Raw genomic sequence first — 20,352 nt, 5'->3', positions numbered from 1 at the left:
GCTTATAAAACTTAAAATCAATATGAACTCTTCACTGTGTCTGGAGGGGCCTGTTGAGGAAGTGCAAGAACCTGACATTTGCCTTCAACCTCATGAATAACACGGACAGCTGAATAAATTACAGAGTAGCTGAGTAATTTATGGATGAGCGTAAAGCAACACCTGGTGACTGGGGGCAAAACAGGTACAGGTTTGTCATTGGAGAAATATTGGCCAATCATAAAAATGGCTGCTTTCCATCATTATTTTACTTTTAATGTGCACCAGTGGTAAAGGGCAGTGATATATCTGTGGAAGAAAGCATAAAACAGGAAGTGTAACCACAGGACAATGTAGGTATGCTGAAATATCTACCCGACATCAAACCATCATGACAGATGTGGACTGTCCCTGCAAATCAAGAGCTTAAAGCTCTCAGTGTTTCTTAAAAGCTGCTGCCACTTGAAAGGATGCTCGAACAAATGAAACAAATGCCTGCTTCAAACCAAAACACGAGGCACACCCAGAAAGTTATCTTTTCACAACTTTAAAAGGGCACATCCAGTGAAAGGGGCTTTTGGAGGTGGTGCTTTTGTCAGGCTAACATCAAAAGCTCTGCCTGAAGACAGAACACAGCTTTGTGTCTTCTGTGTGTGTGGGTGGAGGGCTGCTGTTTGCTGTACTAAAAGTCATAAAGAGGAGAACTGCTGTATTTTCCCCACATGTTAGTATTGTTATTACACCGATTTCTGACTGAGCCTGACAGATATTTCTTGAAAATCCAGTCCCAGTATTACATTATAGTAAGATAGTTTTAAACTGACGTCCATCCAGATTTGATGTTCTTCCAAAAGTTTTTTGATGCAGGGAGACACAGGGAGATGCAGTTTACAATAAAAGAGCTCTGAATATTCTTTACGTGGTAGAAGGGAAGAAAACAATAAAGGCCAGAGCAATTGAAGATAAACACATAATACAGACAGTTCATGTAATGGTTTTCATTCATTTTTGTAGTCAAAATACATAAACTACCAGACTGGTTTTAGAAAAATAAAGTACTATTGACCCAATATAAATTTGGGCAACAAATAACACATCCTTATTAGAACATTTCTGAAATGTTTTCTTCCCTATCAAAAATATAAAACATTATCACCCTGTAAGCACACAACAACATCAGCTTTTCCAGACACACTGCATCTATGCTGTATGTCATAGCTCAATAACTGTCAGCACACTGAGGCTGAACTCTGGAGGAGATGATTATAACACCCCTCCAGAGGCCAATCAATGCAATTTGTGTCCAGATTAGAAGAGTCATGAACGGTGACATTGGCAGCAGTTCTCATGTTTCCATTTCACATTCATCTTGTTCAAGGGGGTTTTGAGAATTCAGAGCATACAAGAAGCTATGCCGCCTTAAGGAAAGCCATGCAGAATATGCATTTAGTTTCCACTGTTACTTGCTGCATTAGGAGTTAAGCTGCGGGAGGTTGAGAGGTAAAAGCTCTATATTTCACACGAGCAAAGGAGTTAATTCAGGTCTCAAGAGGTATGAAGTTAGAACAAAAGGAGACCGGCGTCCTGTGGTTCTGAGTATATGTTTGAGAAGTGATGCAGCAGCAGCATTTAGCTGCCACGCTGCGGTCTAGCCTCTGCACTCAGTGGGATCAAATCGAATTTGCTTAATCATAAAATCGAACCGACAACAGGACAGGGTGAGGAAAGAAAATGGAGATAAAATCATTAGCGCTGGCGTGCCATCTGTATCTATAGGCTTGGAAAAGAGAGACGTGTTGTAATCATGAATGCTGCTTCAAACGTTGGTATAGATTTGTGTTGTGGTCTGGACCGCAGTCCTGTAACAGGTTGGCCGACAGCGAGCCAGACACACAGCTGACCTCCCGGTAGCTCCATGTGGCGGCTGGCTAATCAGGTTAACTTATGACTGAACACACAGCATTGTGAGGTCCACAACAGGCCATCCAAAGGCAAACCACAAGAGAGTGAAGAGCTCTTTTGGACTAAAAGGTACCCACAACCTCAGTCTCATTATTTCTTTTGATGCACATGTCAACAGATTTAAAGCAATGTCAGTGATGTGACGCTGAAGATGTGGTGTACACTCAGTCTTATGGAAGAAAAGAACTGTGGGACAATGACAACAAAGGTGGGTCATCAAAAAGGATGTAGCATTGACTAAGCGATGGTAAGAGATCTTTGTGTTGGAACAATAGCAGTCCACTTGCTCATAGCAGAATGCTTAAACATCTGACAAAGTTTTTCTCAAGGTTTCTTTGAACAGCAGCCTTTAGACACGGTGAGAGACTTGCACTCTACTGACTTAGACTCAGTGCTTATAACTCATCATTTTTGATTTTCTAAAACAAACACACACAAAGACTTACTGGGATTCATTTTGAATATTGAAAATTATGTTTAAAATGAGAAATAAAAAGTATAGAAATATAAGGATCCATCGATCCTCTACTCATGTTATCTACCTATACTGAGTGTTGATCTAATACCAGTAGATTTGAAATCTGTCCACCTTGCTGCCATTGCAATCATATCTATGGAAGGTAACATGAGGTCAGGGATTACTGTCGCACAACAAAGTGGGCAGCCGGCCATGACTGAATGAATGCACCTAATAATGGAATTTTGACACTAGTGTGCACATGTGATTGTTGTGTATAATTATAAGTTTTTTTTGAAATTCAGAACAGTGACACTGCTCTGGCAAATGCATTCCCATACACTAACTCATTCTGTTAAAAAGTGGCATTGATGGCAACATGCCACTCCGTTGTCCGAGCACTGCACAATCCATTTGCACTAATGTTTGTCATGTGTTCTCTATCAAAACATCAATAGCAGCTACAGAGATTCTGTCTCATCCCCTGAATAGTTCAATAATGCCAATCAAATGTCTTGTCTGTTTCAATCAGCTGCATGCTTTGGGTCATGCAATGATACATTGAAAATGGAGTTGAGAGAAAAGTTTGATGTGCTCTGTTGTCTAATCATTAAAACTGGTCAATATAACATTGAACCTGTTCCACAGGTTGAGCAGGATGTCACTCAAGAAATACTTTTTGAGGAGTTGACATAACATCAATCCAGGGCCAGGAGGCTGGAGCGTGGCTCTGCAGACTGCCTTCCAGCACCCATACAGATAAGGAGTAATTACTTTCCCAAGCAATCACTAAACCCTGCCTGCCCTTCATTTATTTGCTTGCAGAAAGTTTCTCTAATACAGAACCTTGTGTTGCCATCATTTACATAAAGGAGCACATACTTACTGGAATTCAATATCATCTGCTGGAATGGCCAGCAGTTCCAGTGACAACACCTGTGCTATTGGTCACTATATTGCCTCGTTTTTCCCCTTTACAAGTCCACAAAGTCTATGACTACACTGATCTGTCGGCTGTTATAGTAACAAAACCACACAACGCTAGTAACTTTTTATGGATATTTTAAATGTCACGGTCCACGGTCGGTTCCAAACAGATGTTTCTGTGACTGCAGGCATTGTGAAGAAAAGAAACCTCTATGTTCAGTGTGACATAACAAGCTTGCGTGCATCTTCCAGAAGGAAAGATGGGGATTCAGATGGCCTGTTCCCCAAGAAACTAGCGGTCTTGTTGTCATATTTGTCATGTTCTGTAATGTGTCTGGCTTTTTCATGCAGTCCCCAGCCACAGCCACCATTAGGGAGGACTATGCCATGTCGTGACATGGGAACCCTTATAAACGTGTTAAGAGCCGGAGGCATTAGCATTTTGGACGCTACTGAATAGAGGCATTTGTTCCTCTTCCTGTGCCTCCCTGAAAGACTCTATTAAAGGGAGGTTTAGGAATTGCTCTGTTTTGGACATATTGAAGCTGGGACAGCGTGGACAGAGTTCCTGACAGTAGATTTTCCTGGAAAACGTTTTGTTTTTATTCAGTAATTATGCACAATCCTTCTTCTTTATGTAGACTTATAAAAATGCCACTGATAACATTCTTAAAAAAGCACCATTATCCTCTCTTAACATCGTCACAAAGATTTTAGGAATGGTCACGTGTTTTTGCCTGTTAGTGCCTGTTAAAGTTTGTAACGTGGAGTACAGATACAACCACTGAATGTTAATATTATTTGCCTGACTAGGTTCCTGTGTGATATATAGAACAAGTCAATAAGAGCAGACTGTGCCTCATTTATGACCTTTTCAAGCTGTGACAGAGGACAAACGTCTCTAACAGGCCCTAAATAGTCACAATTTACACTTCAATTGGTACTTTGTCTTTTTTCACATCCATACAGATGTGAGATATGATAAAGACAGAAGTGCTTATTGAATTCTTGCTTTTAGGAATCTGTTGATAGAATCAAGCAGAATTCCCCTCTGCTGTTGGCTCCATTAACGAAGGCTTTGATTGGTCTGATTCTATCTCATGCTGTGGTCACAGCATGATCTGCAGTCAGTTTGAGAGAGGCTCTTCACTGTCTGACATCCTATAGCCTTTAACAGTTTATGTCTCACATTTAGAATGACCACATCATCCATAATGCATGTTCCCCAGCCCTGCCTAATTACTAGCAATGGCTGGTACACTGCATCTTAGCAACATGCATATGCGCCTAAATTTGACTCCCTATCACCAGTTGGTCTGCAGCGCCCAAGCGCTCTGCTAATCCAAAATGAGGTTATTGAAAGCCGGAATTGATCAAAACGCAGTATACCTCTCTAACAAGCACTGTTAAACACATCTCAATACATTTAGTTCTCGACATGTTTTGTTATTTTGGGATGAAATTTGTGTTGCTTTTTTTTCAGTTTTAATATAAACAGATACAATATTGACACGTGTGCTGCACATATTTCTGGAGATAAAAGTCTGGCCACTTGATAGCAGGGGGGGTGAGGAAAGGTCATCAAGAGATAAAGAACATGTTCTTGCAGAACCATCGACCTTTATTTCAGTGCCCTCATGACTAATCTGAGCACGTCTAAAAACACATCTAATTTGTATCTTGGCAACTGCTTTTGAGGCTGCATCTGTGAATAAAAAAACAAGCAAAGGACAAGTTTGTCAGAGGACATTTAGAGAGATTAAAGTAGAATTAAACTACTTTGGACCAGTGACTGTAGTGTTCTGCCAGAATATCCAATTATGTGTTTTTGCTTTTGCTGTTTCCATAAGACTAATGAGATTACCCTTATCGGTCAGGAATCAAAGGTAATATGATTAAAACCAAAAATTGGAGGCAGGCTGATCTATCAGAGGCCTGATAATATTGGCAAATATTGGCTTAACAAAGACAGATTGGAATACAACAGATGTGAGTTGGCAGAGCAGAATATAACCGATGAGGAAATGAAGTTTAGCTGTAGCTGTAAAACACCCCCGCTCTTATCACTGCTGCTTGATACCCAAAACTGAAGAAACATCAGCTGATATACTGCCCTTTGAATGTTCTTCTCCTGAAAAACCTTTATTAGCATTGCTCCCTACCAGTCCAGTTTTGGTTAGACTCCAACCAAAAAGCAGCACTGTCGTTTCCAGCCGCTGACCCATATGGGGGATTGATTGCCTGCAATACGAGTATTGATTGGCATCAGGTAGGACAGAGCACAGCCATTGGGCTAATCATCATCAATGACACCCTATTTGCCAGCATCACACTGGATTCAGAGGTCAGTTCATAAATCATGCACTATCCAGGGCAAAGTCCTGCTAAATCCTGCCAAACCCAGCATCCTATTTGGTTAACTGGATCAAACAGATTGGAATAAATATATAAGGCCATAATAAAACATAGAGTCTGAGCCATGACATCAATTTACTGGTCTGTTCAGTGGCCAGAGCAACAGGAAACCACACTGATTCAGTTCTACCAATGATATACAGTGAATTCACCACAAACTCCCAGGAGCACACAGAGAACAATGACTGTGGAGGCTTATTGATTTGTAAAGTGTACATTTGGAGGAGGGAATGGATGTGCCTAAAACCAGGCAAACGGCGACAATGACTGCAGGCTCTTCTGCAAAGAGTTCATTTGGATGGCTGAAAATCTATACTGCCACTACAGGAACAACAGAGAGGGGGTGAGACTATGTCCACCTTTGCATGTAATTGGAAAAAGATGGCCATGTAAAGCTTTTCGCCACGACTGAAGAAATAAACAAACTTGATGAATGTGCCTTGTCATGACCCCGTATTGATTTTCAAATATTGCATTTAACACTTTCTTGAGAAATTGAGGTAATAAATCATCATTCTACTGAAATAATGTATGCATGCAGACATTTACGACACCACCTTTTGATGCTGGGTTTTTTTTCACCGTTTGAAGATGCTTATGCGGTTATTTGAAATCTTAAAACACAATTAGGAGTCTAGGAGCAGCATATCCATAGGACATCAATTTTACTAGCCCCATCCCCCCTTTAACACTGCCACCACTGTTTGTCTCCCCTCCCCGCTCCTTCCTCAATATTGAAACGCATAAACAATGCCATCTTTTCTAGCCTCTAAATGAAGATAAAGGAGGACAAACTCCCCAATTAGCGCCCTTTGATGAGTCGAGGGTGGTTAAAAGGGGATTTCAACACTAATGCACTTGTGGTGGCTCCTCGCTACTAAAGGTTGCTACGGCCTGCATCCTACTCCAAAGTGGGAACAGGAACGGTGAATTCATCTCTCTTGAATTAATTCACGTGTTCACACCCTCAAGTCTCAGATGAGCTCTCTGAATGTGCCTAGGCAGCAGAATGGGGACAGCCATTAGGGTCCACAGCAGTGCAGCTCTAATGATGATGGCTGTGGACTTGCTGTGCTCGGCATTCTCGGCACCGGAGCTCCTGGCTCTGGTCAGGCAGGGAAGGGTTCCCCGACACGCTCGACTGTAGTAGCCTCGCTGCATTTACAAGGCAGGAACCAAATGACTCAGAGCAACATCCCTTTGTGCACTGAAGCACATAAAGCTTTGATCAAACCTTGTTTTTTCTGTTTCTCGCTCTCTTTCAAACAATGTTTTACACTGCTGTTGAAGCCCTCTGCCTTATATCTCCTGTTATAAAAGTGAGCAATCTGTCCGAAGGAAAAGCATCTGCGAATCAATCAAGCCAGCAGACTCCAGCGGCCAACCCCAGCCTTCAAACTGGGTGCTGTTTACTGACAGTGACAGAGAAGCAAAGCTATGTCATCAGTTAAATACCCCCACCTCCTGCTTTAACACCACAGCAGGAAACTGGAGACATGCAGACTTACAAATCAGCCACTGCAAGGGGGGGGGGGGGGGGACCATTTTGATACCATTTTCACTGCTTACTGAGCAAAACAAATCACACTATGGTTCCTGTTGGAACCAGTGTGGGGTCTTTTCAGGCTGAACATCATAAAGGATTCCCCCACCCAGAGCAATGCTCATGGCTGGCTCGATCAGTATTGGCGCAATTCACAATTCACAGAAAAAGGATAGACAGACAGACGTGACTCCACTGGCAATATGCGCACTCCCAGCAACAGTCCGCTCCTCCAGCTACATACACTATGAATCACCTCGCAGACAATCTCCACAGAGCAGATGAATATCCACTACTCACACCACATACAGTAGCCAGTGTTTTTCCATCTCTCCAGGGCAGCATGCATGCAGTCGCAAAATGACGTACCAGGGTCCAGATGTATTTGATCCTTTTTTGACTGATTCTTTCATTCCCAGCTGTTCTACCATCGGTGTGAGAAAACCATGTAGAGGATTGAGATTACAGCTCAAACATCAGCCATTATCAATGTGTGTAAATCAGATTAATGTTGTGAAATAAGCAACAAACTAACCTCATAAAAAGCTTCAAGGTCTGTGAGTTTAACATTTTTTGAGTGACAGCAACATGTTTGAATAATATATCTGAATAGCACAGACGGTTCTCAAAAGCGAACACGGCATGTGTGTAAAATGCCATCACACAAGTGCAAACAGCATCCCTGTAGTACTTTACATCTCCCCGATGCAGCAGATCAAAATACCACCGCTGTGATTGCTAGAAAATCCTCCTCTCTTCACTGTGATGCTAACACGCCTCTGTCAACTTACAGACTGAGCATCAGCCTCTCTTTGTGCAGTTAAGACACACTCCCACAGACAGAAGGAGAAGACTCATTGTTTTTCACGCTGTTTGAATAGTTCTTTATGCTTTGGCTGTGTAGCGAATGAAAGGAAGGATGCTGTTTACTTCATGACTCAGATGAAACCAACCCAAAGGAGGAGCCGCTTTGTCTTAACAGAGTGGAAAAATGAGGAAGAAAAGCGTGTCCACTGTTGCAAAATCTGCATGGAGGTTCATTGAGAGCCAGCAAAGTATGTCCATGCTCACTGGAAGGAATGCAGTCTGTTCTATTATGAAGAGGGGAAGTGTCTGCCAGTGGGCTGCCCTTCATAGAAAGGCACAATGCACAGGGTTAATGGCGCTGCTTCTGGCACACTTTCGACCCCGGCTAAAATCCCATCGCTCTGCAGGTGGTGAAGAAAAAGAAGGGCTCAAGTCTTAAAGAGGCCTCCGTGTGTTCGTAATGACATTCGACACGGCCCAATGGAGGAAGACCTGCCCGTGACCTTCACACTCGCCACACCTCTTCCACTGGTGAACCACAGGAGGAAGCAAAGCCATCTGTAACTTTGGTTTGGCTGCAAATGGGGAACCAGGGACTGCTCAATGCTCAGGGATATGATCCAAATGTTTCACCAGCAGGTGAGTTACACCACACAGCAGCGCCAAGGGGCCTATACAGCACCAGTTCAACAAGAAGACAAGGATACACACCCTGGGGGAATCAGACTTGTAGACAGACTTTCATGCGGGCATGTTGGCCAGTGCTTCACCCACTTCACACTCTGGAAAGGACAATCACAAATCCATGACACCGGGTGCAAACTGTGCCTCAGCTGGTGCAAGTAGCTGTTAGAAAGGGATTACTGAGGTGTAAAATGGCTTAAAAACAGGAGGTATGAATTTGTTATCTATAGTGGAGGGAAGGCACACGTGAATTCATCAGCTGTCAGAAAACTGACAGACCTCAAGACTAATGGTGTCAATTATATGTGCTTTCTGAGGTGATCTCTGCCAACATCCTGTGTCAAACTGTCATCCCATGTGCACCACGGCCCCCGAAATTATCATGACCCCTGCAGAGCTGGCAGTCTCTTGTTGCTCTATTTTTGTACGGTGGATAAATCACAGCAGTGACATCAGCATGACTTGAAAGAACTTGGGATTAAAACGTATTTTTCGGCGGGAAAATACGCTAAACAGGCATTATTCCCCTTTTAGTGACACTGGAGCTACAGGGCGAGATCAGTGTAGGAGCACATGTGAAAATGTGTGAGAACACAGTCTGCATTGAAAGTCAATCTGCACTGTAGTGTCAACAGAGTCCCGTACCATACAGTGGCTGTGTGGCTTTTACCTTCTAGTTCTAGAAATGTAAAATGTTCAAAATTCACAGGAACACCATTCTGAACTTTGTTTAATTTTCTTTTAAACGTGAAGACATATTTTTACTTTACGACAATTAATTCATGAGAAAAGCCATCACGCATGACTGACTAGAATTTAATCTGCAGTTTTGAGAGAATTTGCGAGACACAAGTGGTCTGTGGCTGGTGTGTGTCTCGAGCCCACTATGAAACAAAGTTAGACCACAATTTCGACGAATAATAATCCTGCTTCCGTTATCGTACTTGTGGCAGATGGAAGAGAATTAGAGGCAAAGCCGGCGACAAAACTCTGTCACACTCAAGAAAATAAATCACGGCGGCATGAAGTCAATTTAAATGCAAATGTCAATGTTTAAGACAACAAACTGCCTACAGTGCCGTATCTCAAGTAGTTGTGCTGCTGAAGTTGAAGACCACCCTGACTTCCTTACCGGGAAGATGACGCACTGCCTCTGGTTTGTGACACACCACAGGAAACCAGAAGGGTCAGCAGAAAGCGGCAGAGGGGTGAGCATCCATCCAGTCTACATGTCACATGAAGACTGATGGGGGCACTTCCAGGCTGAAGCCCAGGATATCAAAGTAGGATTTCTCTGGGATCACCTCTATTGATCTGTTTTTGTTTGTCAAAGCCATTGCTTCAAGCCTTTAAGCCATTTCTAACTGGCAAAGCTCTCACACTGAAATGGCGCAGGGTTTGTTCATACACAGACTTAAGAATTTTGATTGAGCTCAGAAATTTGGACAAAGACTGATGTGGATTCTGTTTGAACCTGACCAGAGTCTGAACTACTACAGAATGTGACTCATACCAGGTTTAACCCAGATTCGTACAATAGCCTGCAGATGCAGAACAGGAACCAGAGGCTATTTGATCTTTTCTGTCCTATTCTTATTTGTTTGTTTTTGAAAATTTACAGAAAGCTATTTATTCATGTTTTTTGGCATAAAATAACAAGTAAAGCCAAAAACAATTTGCAAGGAAGAATAATTCAAGGACAACCTTAAATAAGAGGAAATTATATTGATGAATGTATGCAGACAAGCCAAAATAACTTATTACTGAGCTGCAGGGCACTAGTTTTATCTCTAAAGTATTTGTTCCTCTTAATATTAACAGGATTAATGTGAAACAAACATCTGCTTTTCCCCCCAAAAAAAATATCTGCAATTCCCCAACACAGCAAATTAGCATTTGACTGTTAATCATACACTGCCTCTGTGACAAAACAATGTCATCATTATATTCCTACACCCTCCTTTTTCAGAGATTTCCTTCTTAGGTCATGCAAGGGTGAGGGTTGTGTTAAGTTCACTGTGCCAGTTTATTACAGATATTCTGTATTTCTCTTTCTGCTCTGGAGAAACACAATAGTTCACACAATCCATAAAAATACGATGTTTCCTCACTCTTGGGATCATGGCCGAGAGAAAAGACCCTGCAGCTGTATGTCTGTGAAGGAACAAAGCGAGGAAGCTATTTCAAGACAAACCTGAAAAGACTTGGAGATACATCTAACTGTGAAAGTAAACATTTTACTATTGTAATCTAGTCTCTACTATATTACAAAAGAGAACCAAGTTTCACACAAAAAGGAGCATAGGGACATTCTTAAAAACTCAAAGTAAAAACGTATTGTAATCTACTGTCTACACTATCCTGTTTTCCAAGCGGGTACGTTACAGAGTGTGCACGCTGTTTTCTAAAAGGAACACAATTCCAATTACAGTGGAAGTTAAACTGGGTGGCATTTCATAATGAGACCTCCACTCAGAATTAGCTTTACTCTAGTAGTTGTTTTCAGGAAAGCCTGCATTACACTGATTAGCTAATGCAATTAAACCCTATTTACCCCTACCACTGCCCTCTTGTGTGTTTAAATGAGTCAAGTTGTGACTAAAATGCTTACTAATATTGTACCAAGCTATTTTCTTTAAGCCTCAACATAATAGCTCTACCTAACTAGAATGAGACATCGTGACTGCTCTCGTTTTGCGGTTAAGACCATCCCCCGATACTCATTAGAATTCCACTGTAAACCTCAGAAAATGTTACAAGGTGAGATCGTTTGCAATCTGATACGAGGCCATAGAAACATGCCCTGCATGAAGTCTTGGTTTTTGCCCAAAAAATCTGGAGCTGTAAAAATAATGAGGTCAAGAAGGTCTGTGGTTCATAGCTGATGGTCTGCGGGTCGCACTTGTACAAATGGGGAGTGGAGCTCCCCCAAGCTGATGAATTAATTTGGATTCCTACCAGCTTGGCAAGATTCTTTCACTCAACATTCGCCCTATCTGGGGGTGAGTACTTTGAGAAATAGACGTGCTGAGTTCTGGCTCTTTGTAGAAGACCCTAGAGGACGACTGCAAAGACTTTCACAAACTCACATTAAACCCCCCCTGCACATTTTAGTTATGTGGAAAATAGTTAAGTTCTGACACATAAAAAGGACTGCTATGTACTTGCAGTTAAATACTGAAATGGTGTACCTGATGGCCAATAACAGAACAACGCTGCAGGGCCAGGTTATCTCGTATTAGGTAATCTATGCTGTCTGCACGCTCTCCAGCTATGACTGAAGCTAAGCAACAATTCAGGACAAATGAATTGATTCAACTGCTGCAGCAGAAAACAAAAAATGATTACACTTCTTTCTTGTGTGTCAGCCCACTTAGCAGAGTGACCACTCAGCAGCACATCCTTTGTTTCATGATTCTAATCATGTTTGATCTGCTCTCTAATCTTCCATTTGGAGGATAGCGCTGCGCTTGACTCCAGGCCTCACTGGGCCAGTAAACAGCCTCTTACTATGCAAAGCAGACAGCAGGCTCGCATGTTCACACCGATCGACATACATGGAGCTGTGCTGGCATGGGGTTCCCGGCAGTCCATTTACTGCACCCAACGGAGATCAGCACTCTGTAATGAGGTCCCAGGAGAAGCCTCTGGACATAGGGCACTGCTGCCTTTGCTGCATACGCTGTCACACTGACATATATTACTCAACCAACGAGGGGGTACATTATCTCTTACAAATGATCAAGTACAGATTTGTACTCACATTTTTGACAGCAGTTTTTTTCCAACTGTGCAAAGAGAATTGTGTGAAGTTTTGAAACTGTATTCGTCAATGGTTTTCTTAAGGTCGTAAACTATGTCAAGGTTTTAGTGAACTTTAATTGACCATTTTTGACCACAGCAGACATTTGAGCTACTTCCAGGGTATTGGTGCAAGTTGGCCTTCAGTCATATCTCACCAGAACACTTCATGGAACTGAAACAATATTAACTAAACTGTTAAACTAAACTAACAACTGTTTCACCTGTGCTTTTCCTGCTATGGCATGTCATGAAACATGATCTGATTTTAAGCACCAGAACCAAAACAGCTTCGGCCCTTACACACCTAACTTAGCCTGCTAGCAGCATAGCTCAATGGATATCAGTGAGAGTCTGTCCATCACACTGGTGCAGACTGGATTTGGATGGAGCGCCGTGAAATGCTGTACATGGCGAGATTCATGGTCCCCAGATTATAAAGCTTACTGATGTTCCTCGGACACTGTGATGTTCCCACTTGTGGTTTAGAGTGAAATGTCCCAACAACTGTTTGATGATTTGCCATGGAATGTGACACATTCATGCCCCCCTCAGGATGAATTTCATTAACTCTGGGGATCTTGTTTCATCTAGTGCCACCAACAATTCATCAGGTTCACTTGTAATCCTTAAATTTATGAGCAAATAGATGAATAACAAATGGTTTTTCAGGAAAATCTCTTGAATCTTGAACTGTTAAGGCTCTCCTGTCAATAATGTCCTGTGAAAATAAATCCTTAGTTAGATGTGAAATTTTTAAATATTTCCATGCCCTGTTTCCCCCGCTGCTTCTCTGATGTCCTCTCTCACTCCTCTCCCAAATTGGTGAATTAAATTCAACCAATCCACAGCTAGTGATGATTGCTGGAACAGTGAAAAGATGAACCAAGAGGGTTTTGGTGAGTTAAATTTTGTTTTGGTTGCATTTGAACAGAGTGTGTTTTACAATGATAAAATCACTGTTTCTGTGAATGGAGTCTGGTGGCTTTGGCGAGAGAAATGGTTAAAAAAGAAGGTATCTTTGTCAGCATAATGTGTCACACACTTATTATAACAATCGAAGCCTGTCAGTGGAAAATCAGTCCTGACATAAATGGTCATAAAATGAAGCAATAAGAGTTTGAGAATTGATTAATTGAGTCAAAATACAAAATGTGCTGGTCCCAGCTTATTATATATGAGAATCTACTGCTTTTTTATATTATGTTAAACTGAATGGGGTTTGGGGTTTTGCACTACTATTGGGAGAAAACAAGCTATTTGGGGTGTGTGAAATTGAGATGGACAGTTCCATCAAATTAACTGGCAAATAGTACCAGCGTCGCAACATCATAGTATGAGACGTGTTTCAGTTCTGTCCCGGTACGTCCTCTGTGTCCCCTGCCTGTCACATGTGTCCTCCCTCATCCTCAGTGCCCTTCACTTTCCTGTCCCTGGGGTCCCCTTGCAACCTTATCCATGCAGCTGCACACAATACCCTTCATGGGACACAAAGCCAATGATACAGCGCTCCTCTGTTCCATTCTCTACATTTGTCACTTTTATTCCTACGTTCTTTGTTCGTCTTACCTCTGTATGCATGAGTTATCCCAAATTGAACCCGCAATTGAAATGGAAATCATCCCTGTATCCGAGTGGCTTAAGGGCAATAACTTCTTACTCTTTGAGGCATAGCTGTCACGTTTGTTGTTCCTTGGAGAATCTTATGGTTGTGTTGCCCTTTTCACCGAGGTTCCTAACATAAACATTGAATTTAGAGGATATGTACCCTGTGATTCAACAATGCTGTTAGAAATCCGAGCAGACATGCAAAAATCAGGCCAACACTACAGCAAAATGAGTTTGAAGCTGACAGCAATGCACGGGGGATTAAAATTCTTCTCATAAAACATCCCCTTGTTGGTTCTCTTTATTGGTTATGGTTTTCACGCGAGCCTAATGTAAACTGATTAATTAAACATAAAAAATACTATTCAAAAGCCTTATGAGGCACAATAACAATACATATCACTGTCATTGCACTGAATCCAATAGAGGACGGAAAATTCCCATGAAAAACACATTCACAAACAGCCTGGAGGAAAGGATAATAACACAACAAGTGGAAGATGTGTAAATGTTGTCGCTTGGACGTAATAATAACAAGTCTTATTTTTTTCTGAATGATGACATGTCAACACAATACATCATAAAAGACATGGAAAGCTCGCAAGTCCTGTAGCTGGCAGCACAATGTGTCTGGATAAAATGTTCCAGCTTTGAGAAAACAATCTCAGTCCCACAGAGAAAGGATAATGACAAGCTAAACTATACCTTCAGGCAGAGACGTGTGCTTAGCACATCGGCAGAGTTGGCTACCGACCTCTCATCCCCTCCTGCTGGGAAAAGAAGCACTGAACATATGAGATAACACTGACCTCACTGCCGGTTTGTCCTTCAGTATTAACTTTACTGATTAATTGTCCGTGCAGCACAAGTAGCCATTGATCATGTTCACCCAGTCGCCCCAGTGATGCAGTGGCCTGTTAAATAAGAAATAAACCTTGATTCTGATGATCAGCACCTCTTATCCTTGCATCTCCTCCTCCATCCCTCATCACAGGCTGCATGCAGGGAATCATTTCCACTCCCCTATCTCTCCTCTGAAACGGTCACGTATCAATGAAAAAAATCTGGTAAATAAATATGCACACTGCCAGAGAGCAGGCAAGGAAATGAATTTTTCATGTAACCAAACACATTTCCAGAACATACTGGCTAGAATGTGCCTTTCCGGCTGTCATCGGTGACAAACATGAAAGAGGAGGGCTCAGGTACGGCGCCGCTGCAGCACTCTCAACTCTGCCTGCAGCACAGGGAGCATGAGTCGTCACTGTAATTGCTTGTAGTGCTGGAGCCTGAGCTGAACCTCAATTAGGGCCTGGATACTTGCTAGGCTCCACACCTTTCCGCCACGTCTGCAAGCCACTCCAGGATGCAAACTCTCTCTCTCCAACGTCTCAGCACAGCCGGGTATCAGTACGTTTGTCATTTTCACAGTTTAGGTTTACACTTTATATCCATGGATCAGTGTACTTGTTCAAACAGCTGTATGATAAACCCTTCCTAGACATCACTTTTATAGCATCTCCACCAGCAATAGATAGGGTGATAACAGGCAGCCTAAATGGACAATTAGTTTGATACAGCAATTCACTCTTGCTCACTGTTGTTAGCCTGCTTTTTCCTATCTCTAATTGCCATCTGATACTCCAGGTTCCATCCGACAGACTGAATTATAGCCCGAAATTACATGGCTAATGCTGATAAGAGATGCATCAACGACAGACTGTGCACAGATAAGACACAGAGGATCGTTTTAGACTGGCTTTAATGCACAAATTTGCCGACAGAATGTATCTGATACTAAACCTTCTGTATCAGACGTGGAGAATTCAGGTTCCAGTCTTTCCTGGCTCCACCTGCACTCATGTATCAGTGAGGCTGGCCGCCTCAGCTGAACTGAATCCTGATACATACATCTTTCAGTCTGCTCTGCTAAAGGCCAGGTGTATACACTGCGGACACAAAGAAAGGACTCTCTGTGCCTCTCCTGTTCACTCTCAACCCCTACCCCTCTCATACAGGAGAATAGAGTGCACACACAAACGTTAAGTCCGAGCATGTCTGTTGCAAGGTAAACACACACAAGGTGGAAGCTTTGGTGTTTTTATCACTCGTCTGTGTGGTTGATTCAATCTGCATGCAGCATTGTACTCGAGGTCCCAGAAGGATCCACATTGCTTCATGTGTCAATTCATCACTTGTGACTGGCACTAGCTTCAAGCCTGCTGTGGTCACACCTCTACTTAAAAAACACACATTGATCCAGGATGGCTGAATAATTACTGACGAGTCTCTAGCCTTCCATTCAATTCAGAAGTGCTGAAAGGAGTTAGTGGCACAGCAACATGCTGCCCACATAACTAACAGTGACGTTTCTGAACCTTTTCATTAGACTACACTTACTTCAGTAGTAAATGATCTCCTGCTTACTACGGATTTGGATTCCATCTCAGTGTTCTATTACTGGATCTCAGAGCAGCTTTTAACACCACAGATCAGTGTATACTCCTAGAATGACTGTAAAATTCATTTGCCATGTCTGGCCTCATTCTGGTTTAAAGTATTACATATATGAAAGAACACAGTGGATTTCCTATAGTAGTACTACATCATAAAATTTTGATATATGGAGTACCTCGGGGCTCTGTTCTTGGCCCTCTGCTTTCCTCTCTTTATAATTCACCTCTAGGCCAGATCATACGCGGTTATGAAATTACTTTCCTCTGCTACCCTAATGATAATCAGCTTAAAGTGCCTATAAAGGCAAACGATCAATCCAAAATCATTATCAATCTAATACATATGATATGCTGGTCATTGGCCCTGCTTGACACAGAATCCAGTTTCATCAAGCAACAGTAACTCTCAACAGCTGTGTGATTTCTCAAAGTATGACAGGCAGAAAGCTTTGTGTTATGTTAGATCCTACCCTCTCTTTTGATTGGCACATTTAAGAAATCACCAAGACCTCCTTTCTTTCTAAATAGAAACACCTGTCTGATCTCCTTCAACCTTGTATACCTTAGCTCTCAGTATACAGGACTCCTGTTGGTCCCAAGAGTTAAAAAGAAGTCAGTGGGGTGCAGGGCCTTTCCGTATTAGGCCTCTTTTCTGACTTTTTTGAGACCTATAAATTCAAACTAAAAAATTCTTTTCACCCTAACTTTCAGTAAGTTGCTTCTTTGACTACTTCAGGTCTTGTACCATTTTTTTTTCCTATCTGTTGTGTTTCAGATTTGCCTGTGGTTGTTTGTGTAGTCTTAGTCTGTCCTGGTTCCAGGTCTCCATGGTGGAAGTTTCTTAACGTCCTCCCAGACCCCATTCTTCATGTGTTCACGATCTATCTATAATTTTGTCATCCTGATTGTCTATACTTTAACTTTACTATGTTGATCTTTTCTGTACACATGATAGATATTTCATGTCTGTCTGTCTGTCTAAAGACAAGTATGCTACAGTATGCTTTGCATATTGTAAAGTCCCTTGAGGCAAATGTGTGATTTGTGATACTGAGCTATATAAATGAAACTAACTTGACTTAACATTAACATAACTGGCTGTTTTGTAGCATACGTATGAGCAGAAATTTGTTAGTGGCTGAGTATGCCAGCCACTAACAAATAAAGAATGAGTTTGTCTGCAGCTACAAAGGATGTTCTGTTTCCTGTATTTTGTCATCTAAATGATTAAAAGGATGAAAAAGGTCCATGAAATGCGTCAGGTCAGAGCTGCATATTAAGTGGTAAGAGGGCTGGCTGACATGAACCGGCTGGGAGATGGTCGACACTTTGCTTGTCCAATTATTGGCTCTCACTCAAATTGTTTGGTGAGAAGCATTCGACCTACTTCTGGACACAAAGCACCACTGCCCTGAATACAGAGAGGCTGGGGACCACGTGTGATGACAAGTACCATTAGAGGCTCTTGTCTTTGGCCTAGAAATGAAATTCAGGCAACTTACCTGATCTCGGATAATTCTGGCTATAAACACTGGAGAACTTGCGTGCTTATGGCTTGCCCTGATGGGATGAACAGGGGACAATATAAATAGGATCTGCTCTTCTTGAAGAGCAGCTTGAGATGATTACATCCACTAATGGCAGTGTGACCTTCAGAAGGTCTTTGTGTTTAACATTAAGCAGCCTCAGATCAGCATTAGGAGTAGCAGCACTGCTAGTACTATTCGGAGTGGTGGTGGGAAAGCATTTACCCCAAACTTCATTTTTGGAAAATGTACCACAAACTGTGTTACAGGCAATATAGGACAAGCCGATTGTGTTGTGAACAATACGAGAAAAGCATCAAAAGGAATACATATATCAAATTATGGTAAACTATGAAACAGTTGTGTTTCCTGGGATTCCCTCAAAGGCATAATCTGTACTGAGACACTACACAACAACACAGAGGAAACCAACATTTGAATTTACAGCACTTGCACACGCAGTGTGCTAAATTTGCATAGCTTGTAAATATTCATATTGAGGGAATCACTATGTTGAACATGTGAGATATATCTGGTCTATAAATGCAACACGTCAAGCACAAGCCTAATGCACAACTGTTCCGTCCACGTCCCCATCAATTACCAAGGCTATAGGTAACAACCACAACACCAATCTTATTTAAATGTCATTATAATGTGATTTTAATCACACTCATCGAAGCCTCATCAGTCATTTTAATCTTGGGCCATCGTGCTTTACACTTGTGCAACAGAAATGCACGTAATGAATACCAATTTCCTTAAGAGTGGAGGGGAATTAAAAAAAGGAATGTAATTTGTCTGTGAAAACAACTGTCTGTTGTCTTTTTATTTTGCTCGAAAATACATTGTTAGTGCTTTGTCAGAGTGTCAGCTGAGATGGAAAAACACAGACTTTCAAGGCTGCTTCTAGTGCCACATAACATCACTTACCTTTTCATACTACAAGAACAGATCTGCTGAAATGGCATGTGCAGTTTCTCTACATTACAGTCTGCACACAAAATATGACTGTACTTCAAGCATCAGCAGGGCTTCCACGCAGGTGTCTTCATGCATTTTTCCTACGAAACATAACTATCCCTGTGCCTGTCACAACACTTGCACGATGAAATTCATGCATTTATTGCCGGTGGAGAATGAGATAATGCTATTCACCACACTGGATGAGATGGTATGATTCAGCTCTGCGGTTCAGCATTCAGCATGCGAGCCAGTGACAAGCAGGCATCACTACTGTGTAACGGACAGTGTGATCTCCAGTTAGTGATTATTATGAGGCATCACAAGCACTCCTATAAATAAGGAAAAGTGTAAAAGAGTACTTTGAACGACATTCATTCATACTCATCAACTCTAGCACTCTTACATCATGTAGTTCATTTAAAACAGTCTCAAAGCTCCATGATAATGTTTTCTGCTAACTAGTGGGATAATTCTGCCTCTGCAAGGTGGGTAAACCTGGTGAAGCTAGGTTAGCCCTCCACTGGTCCATCTCCCACACCACTGGTATGACTATACTGGAAGTGTAGAAATTACAATGAATATATTGCAACAAGAGTCGTGACTACATTTGTCTGTAACAAATTTCCCTCTTTTCGTCACCCCGCTTTTGTTTATTTTATTTTATTTTTTTAACTTCAATTTAAAACCACCTGCCACGAAGGGTAGCATAGCCTACAGACAGTGCGGGCGCGTGCTCGAATCACGGCACCAGCCGGGAGCTCCGCGTTCAAAGCTAGCTTAAATTTAAAACAAGTCCAACAACTAGCAGCACTCAACGCGGAGAAAATGTGGAAAAAGCCCATTCGTTTTTCTTTTTTCGTAGGCGATGTGACAACACAGAAATAGTGGAAACTCACCCTCAGGTGCGACTCATGCAGCCGTTCAGAAAGTTGAATGCTCTCCACCGCTGGAAGAGGGCAGAGGGAGGATTCACTGGTAGCGTAACGCCGCTCTGCCTCGCAGTTGGTGTGAACCGGAGTACCTCCCTCCCTCCTCGGATGCTACTATCGTCCCCCTCCCCGAACCCCCGCCTCTGGAAGAAAAAGTAATAGCGATTTCTTCCTCCTCCTCCTCCTCCTCCTCCTCTACAAAGACAGACTCAATGAAAAGAAGGGAGCCTATCGCAGTCAATAGGTTTCACAAAACCCCATGGCAACGCAGAAAAACCGTGAGCAACTTCCT

The 20,352-nt window shown here is 42.1% G+C and overlaps 1 protein-coding gene across 1 annotated transcript in view; it reads right to left on the bottom strand.

The window, feature by feature from the left end:
• chl1b (cell adhesion molecule L1-like b) overlaps positions 1–20,147 on the bottom strand; it is a 60,353-nt gene extending 40,206 nt beyond the window's left edge. The window contains exon 1 of the mRNA XM_041963151.1: positions 20,028–20,147. The gene's annotated coding sequence lies outside the window, so the exon portion shown is untranslated. The remainder of the gene's footprint in view (positions 1–20,027) is intronic.
• Positions 20,148–20,352: the final 205 nt, after the last annotated feature.

The sequence above is a fragment of the Chelmon rostratus genome, chromosome 2 (assembly GCF_017976325.1).
Source record: "Chelmon rostratus isolate fCheRos1 chromosome 2, fCheRos1.pri, whole genome shotgun sequence".
Lineage (NCBI taxonomy): Eukaryota > Metazoa > Chordata > Actinopteri > Chaetodontiformes > Chaetodontidae > Chelmon > Chelmon rostratus.
The sequence above is the reverse complement of the archived record's forward strand: the minus strand, read 5'-3'. Positions and strand labels throughout refer to the sequence as shown.